The sequence below is a fragment of the Capricornis sumatraensis genome, chromosome 12 (assembly GCF_032405125.1).
Source record: "Capricornis sumatraensis isolate serow.1 chromosome 12, serow.2, whole genome shotgun sequence".
NCBI lineage: Eukaryota > Metazoa > Chordata > Mammalia > Artiodactyla > Bovidae > Capricornis > Capricornis sumatraensis.
The window spans coordinates 44,519,711-44,526,484 of NC_091080.1; the positions used below are offsets into that span (position 1 = coordinate 44,519,711).

Here is a 6,774-nt window from a genome sequence, read left to right on the forward strand (position 1 = left end):
GGTGTTACTATTTTGAGAGGCACCTACAGTCAGTAAACTGTCCCTACAGTCAGTCCTCCTGCAGTCTCTTTAGGAAGGAAAATGACTTATGCTCAGAATGTAAAAACATCTAATGAGAAGCACAGACCACCAGAGAATCCAAAAGTGTGCAAGAGGAGAGTCATGTAAAGAACCAACGTGCAAAGAACAGCTGAAAGGCAGGAAGATCTAAAATGTCTCTAAGACAGTGTAGGTGTTTTAAAATGTACTTTTATGATTAGAAAAGTAACATATTTTGATTATTTAAAAAGCACCAGGACAATAAAGACAAGTAAAAATAGTCAGAAAGGACTCAGTACTGCTATCAGAAAGTTTGGAATTTTTTTAAAGTGAAAATGAAACTATTTGTTTTCATTATTGTTCTGTCACTTAAATGAACAATGCAAAGAAATAGAGGAAAATAATAGAATGGGGAAGACTAGAGATCTCTTCAAGAAAATTGGAAATACCAAGGGAAAATTTCATGCAAGGATGAAATTCCACCTAAGTCGAAGAGAATAAGGAGAGGTGTCAGGAATACACAGAAGAACTATACAGAAAAGGTCTTAATGACCCAGATAACTGTGATGGTGTGGTCACTCACCTCGAGCTTGACATCATGGCATGTGAAGTCAAGTGGGCCTTGGGAAGCATTACTCTGAACAAACCTAGTGGAGGTGATGGAATTCCAGCTGAGCTATTTCAAATCCTGAAAGATGATGCTGTGAAAATGCTGCACTTAATATGCCAGCAAATTTGGAAAACTCAGCTGTGGCCACAGGATTGGAAAAGGTCAGTTTTCATTTCAATCCCAAAGAAGGGCAATGCCAAAGAATGTTCAAACTACTGTACAATTGCCCTCATTTCACATGCTAATAAGCTTATGCTCAAACTATTACTAGGTTTGTTTACTAAGTCACAGATATTTCCTTGATATGCAGTGAATGCTATATTTTGGTTGAGTTAGTCACTCAGTGAAATGTATACACAGCAGTGGAACCACACGCTCACTTTCCCAAACTCTCTTCTCCCTTGTTTTCTGCAGTGCCAGCTTGCAGCCAGGTCAGGTCTCTCTCAGCCCTGCATTCCTCCATGGAATGTCACAAAGAGACATGATATATGTAAGCACCCTAATTTTGCATCTGGATTTCTGATTTAGCTTAAAGATGTGTAAAAATGTGTAGAACCACATCTGAAGAAGCAAAGGAACCCTTTTTATTTCCCAACCATCAGTGTGATTTATGATCTCTAAACTGTTTCCCGATCCCTTATTTGAAAATTGGCCACAGGAAAAAAATGGAAGAGACGCAGATCTAAGGACCCAGAGAGCTTGGAAAATGGGTATTCATGGATCAAATACTTGGCATGGACCTTGCTGTCAGCACCTCAGGTGCATAATGCATTTCCAATTTTAAAGAGACTATTTTGATTTTGAAATAATTCACACTCAACTCTTTCTTTAGAGAGGTCTGGGTAATGGTTATACAAAAAGAAAGATATTACCTGGAATGAGTTACACCATGCTTTTCTAACTTTTCCAACTCAAGCTAATAGGAATGTCATTTTTCCATGGCTTTGATAAATAAAGACTTGAAAAAAAAAAAAAGGAGTTTTAATGATCTTATCCATGGCAGGTGCCAGTATCACAAGTGAGGCCATAAATCACAAGAGCACACACTGATGTTGTTAAGAACAGGCAGGGAAAATGTGAATGCTTCTGGTCAACTTTTCTTGAAATGCAACGTTTTTAAATCCTGCTTGTGAGATATGTAGTCTCTGATCTGTCTACCAGTCATAGATCTAAAACAAACAACAATGCTTCCCCAAAAGTCTAGTTTGGAAAACTTTCTTCTTCCGGCTCTAGAAATCATTAAGATAACCGTTACGAAGGCTGAATGTTCCTCCACATTGGAAGGCGTTATGATGGTGGTTACTTCTTCTTGGCCACAAGATAAAGCAAGCAGGAGAGATGCCACTCAGACTCTAGATTCCAAATCTTAGAGGTCTCAGTCTCTAGGCTACACTGAAGGAGGCTCAACACTCCTGTGGTTCCTTTCCTGAAGCTCTGAAGAAGTCTCATGTTTGGAACTCGGGATCATTTCTTCGTAGAAGCAGGATTAAGATTTCAGATTCTCACAGAAGGCTTGACCAATGATGGTTCATCTTTTATCTGAAAATTGGGACTGCAGGGTTGTGAAAAAATTGGAATGCACCCTGAGAAACAGGGGCTTAGGAAGAAGGTGTTCTTGTCTCCTGAGCCCCCACACACATGCACACCCTGAGTCTTCCACCCTCGAGCATTCTCTCCTCTCTAGATCCATAGCTTTTTTTTTTTTTTTTCAGTTTCTTCCTGTCATTCAGAGAAGGGCTTCCCTGATGTCTCAGCGGTAACAAATTCACCTGCAATATAGGAAACCCAGGTTCAATCCCTGGGGTCAGGAAGATCCCCTGGAGGAGGAAATGGCAACACACTCTGGTATTCCTGCCTGGGAAATCCAATGGACAGAGGAGCCTGGTGGGTTGCAATCTGTGGGGCCACAAAGAGTTGGACAGAGAAGCAAGTCTATGGGTCTCTTCAGATATACTTGCATGTTGTACTGAAGAGGAAACCCACCAGAGATTTTTTGACAAAATAGAAAACAAGGGAACCAGAGATTAGTTACCATGTTTAGACATTCCGCAGCTCAGACACACACTCAGATCCCTGATATTTTTCACCAAGATAATAAAGCTAGACGCATTTTTTCTTCCTCTTTATTAACTTCCGTGCCTTTGCTCTTAAAATGGTCATGTGGTCATTCTGTGTCTTAAAATTCCAGCCTGGTCATGCTGGGTCTACTATATATGCCAAGAAATCCTTTCTATCCTTCCTGAGTCTCATCCTTTTCTTAAATCACGCAGCTAAATACAAGCACACAAGCCTAGGAAGTAAGTCACTGAGTGCAGTTTCCTGCATTTCAGGCAGATTCTTTACAGTCTGAGCCACTGGGAAGCCCCCAAAAAAGTATAAATGTTGTTATTAAGAGACATTTTTATTTTGTTTAGTTGTTTACTTTTTGGTGCCTGGACAGGGACTTGAACCCTGGGCCCTCAGATTAAAAGTCTGATGCTCTACCAGCTGAGCTACCCAGGCTTTGAGGCTATAAAGAGTCTAAAGCCTGAGCATGAACCTGAGTTGCCACAGAGAGTCACAGGCCTTGGTGCCCCTTGTTGGGCTGTGTGTTCCCCGGTGGCTCAGATGGTAAAGAATCTGCCTGCAATGCAGGAAATCTATCCTTGGGTCAGGAAGATCCCCTGGAGAAGGGAATGGCAACCCACTCCAGTATTCTTGCTTGGAGAATCCCATGGACAGAGGAGGCTGGTAGGCTATAGTCCGTGGGGTCACAAAGAGTCAGGTACAACTGAGCAACTTCCACTTTTTGCCTTTCACATTGTGAATTAGGGGATAAATACCTGTCTGTCTGTGCCTTGGACAGTGCAATGCCACTCATCTGCAGAGATCAAGATTCTGAAAAAGGAAAGAGAAAATTTGGTTTAAAGACTCTAACATCTGGAACTGTAACATTGCCATTATTATTTTCATTAAAATTTTTTATGAATTAAATAGATTTCTGCTTTTAAAAGGTCTCTAAGGAAACATTTGCAGTTCTGGCAGCCCTGGATATCTAAATGCTAGCAACATCTATTTTGTGAAATATAAAGCATATGCTGGTACCTACAATGGATCCCTGATACATAGATCTATTTATTCAAGCTTTTATAATTTCATGTTACATTTTCACCTTTAAATTTTTATTTGAAAAAAAAAAGGCAAAACTTGCACTTGATGAGATTGCTTTCCTTTCTTTAGGTGAAAATTTTCATCTGAAAGATCATGGATGTGATAATATTTTAAATATCTACACTTTCTCCTGAAAAATCAGCTTATGAAAATGTTATTCTTATTTAATTTTCTTTCTAAGTGGAGTGGGCTCCTAGCAGTAAACAAATAAAACTGGACTTGATTTTCTCTCATTGCAATGGTTTTGGAGCAGAAGCTTGTGGAGGCTGTTCTATCTCCCCCAAATTCTGCTGAGAGTGGAGTTCAGGGGGCGGAGGTCACCCACAGCCTCTTCCTTCTTGTCAGGAAGCAGTGAGGGGGCAGCCTGCAGAGGGAGACCAGAGCGAATCATAGAATCATTTTTGTGGACATGGAGCAAGGGAAAACAAAGCTTGCTGCTCTTCCCAGAGAGGAGGCAGTGGATCTGTCATCAGAGCTCCAGGTGGTGAAACCCTTGCCCTGTTCATCACACTACCTTGTGTATAAAGGTGTTGGTTGTGAAGTTTATTCCTTGTTAGTTTAGGGGATTCCTAGAAAGAGAATTATGGACTTGAAGTCTCTTTGACTGCTGAAAGAGAGAAAGAAAGGAAGGAAGGAAGGGAAAGGAAAGAAGAGAGAAAGAATGAAAGAAAAAGAGAGAGAAGGAGGAAGGACCTAAAGGCTAGAGAAAAGGCAGTTCTGGGAGTCTATGATTCCCTGGGTATTGCTCTAAAATGAGAATCCTAGATTCAAATACCATCTTCCTATTTCTCTGCTTTCAAACTCTGCTCAGGGAAAGGTTTAGGAACCTAGAACGTTCATTTTGGAGGGGAGAAGAGGGTTGATGTTACCCTCAGCCACAAGGAAATAAATAGCCTAAGTTGTGCGGGAGACAACAGATGTGTCTTGGGTCCCCTGGTCTCCAGGAGGCAGGCGAGTCATCAGCTCAAGAACAAACCTAGAGCACAAAGCCCTCCTCAGGGATGGAGTCTGATGACCATCTCTGCACTGTGAGGCTCCCAGACCCAAGAGGACAGTCGGGCAGGTCAGTGACCCAGCGACCACTTCTGTGCTCTGCCCCTGCTTGTCTCCACATAGGCAACCATGATGGGTTCTCCAGGTTCTTTGTGCCGTGCACTCCCTGTGGCTAAGTCATAGAGCAGGGCTTTGTTCCCTTTCCTCTCCCAACTTGCACTGCCCTGGCTTTCAGAAGGGAGCAAGGGCGTCCCAGTATTTAAATGACTGAATGACTGGGTCAGATGTGTCACCTCAGATTCAGAAGAAAGCTCTGGAAGATTTCAGGACCTTTCTTGTGACATTACCATGAATATCATGAACCCACTCTGCAAACCTCCCCGACCTAGTTCTCCTTTGTATGAGAGAACATCCAGGTTATAAAGTCAAAGTACGTATACACACAAATATACATTTTTATGAAATTTCTGTAAGGGAGGTATCTGTCCCTTAGACAAGAAATCAGCTGGATTTTTCAATGTAATGGCTGTGATACCTTTGTGATACTGAATGTGCTCAGTAGCTCTTTGCCACCTGGTGAACTGTAGCCAGGAGGATTAATGTTAGGAGCCGGGTTAATTTTAGACACCAGGCTCCTCGGTCCATGGAATTTTTCAGAGAAGAATACTGGAGTGGGTTGCCATTACTAAAACTATTTCTCAGTTTACTAAACCAACCTTCAGTAGACATACACACAATTTGGTTACCTGGACTGATACTTAGAACTACTCCTGGAAAACAACAGCAGGCCTGCTGACTTCATAAGCATGTGTTAAAAGCAAACTGAGAATGCGTGAAGAACGAAGAGTATTAGATGGTTGGATGGCATCACCGACTCAATGGACATGAGTTTGAGTAAACTCCAGGAGTTGGTGATGGACAGGGAGGCCTGGCGTGCTACGGTCCATGGGGTCACAAAGGGTCCAACACGACTGAAGAGACTAAAGAACAACAACAGTACAGACTTGGGTTCTTCCATGGAGCTTGCCCAGAGGAAATCACTTAGACAGCCTCCGAATCTGGCTGTTTGGTCATAGGATGTACTTGAGAATAAATCCATCCTATTTGCTTGATACATCCATTGTCTTTTATTTATAATGAAAGACAATCAAAAGGTGTATTTTGAAGAGTTGAGGGGAGGTCTGTGAGGGAGGGTCATCGTGATATTAGGTGTGTTGTTCCTCAGAGTCCTGTTAACCTTGCTGTCATCTCCAGAGTGTTGTGTGTGCTAAGTCACTAAGTCGTGTCCGACTCTTTGCGACCCCATGGACTGTAGCCTGCCATGGGATTCTCCAGGCAAGAATACTGGAGTGGGTTGCCATTTCCACCTCCAGGGGATCTTCTTGACCCAGGGATCAAACCTGCGTCTTGAAAGGTGGGTTCGTCACCACTAGCGCCCCCTGGAGGGAGCCCCCAGCTGTACTCCCCTACCTGCCAACTCCTCGCCTTGGCTACAGAGCTTCCAATGGAGACGTGGTCATACAAGAGGTGAATTTTCCAAAATACACTTTATTCCATGGCTCATTTTTTCCCCTTCTGTTTTCCTGCTGCCATTACCACGGAGTTTAAAGGGCACTTAAGAGAGTAAATTAGAAAGCAAGGCTGGAGCCTTTGTAGAAACACAGGCAAGTTTTTATCTTGGACTGCTTTCTTCATGAAAGCTGCAGCGAACACTTGGAATGAGGTGGAAACAAAGGCTGGAAGGCATTTCTGAGCAAGTGTTCTGCTCCCTGCCAGCCTGTGGACTAACTGACTCCCTACCCCGCGGCTGTTTATGTGGGGAAGGAAGCCCGGGGCATTTAGGCCGCCTGGAGGCTTCCTCCCGCCTCACTGGCCCACAGAAGCGTCAGAAGTGATACAGCGAGGCCCAACATGGCTCTGTTTCTTCCATAGCGTGTGGAGTGGCCTCTGCTGTGGTTTTAGTGGCTCTTTCCCTGATGACC

The 6,774-nt window shown here is 43.1% G+C and overlaps 1 non-coding gene across 1 annotated transcript; it reads right to left on the reverse strand.

Annotated features, from left to right (window-relative positions):
* Positions 1-3,078: 3,078 nt before the first annotated feature.
* TRNAK-UUU (transfer RNA lysine (anticodon UUU)) lies at positions 3,079-3,151 on the reverse strand. Its single transcript has one exon. It is a non-coding gene; the product is annotated as a tRNA-Lys (tRNA).
* Positions 3,152-6,774: the final 3,623 nt, after the last annotated feature.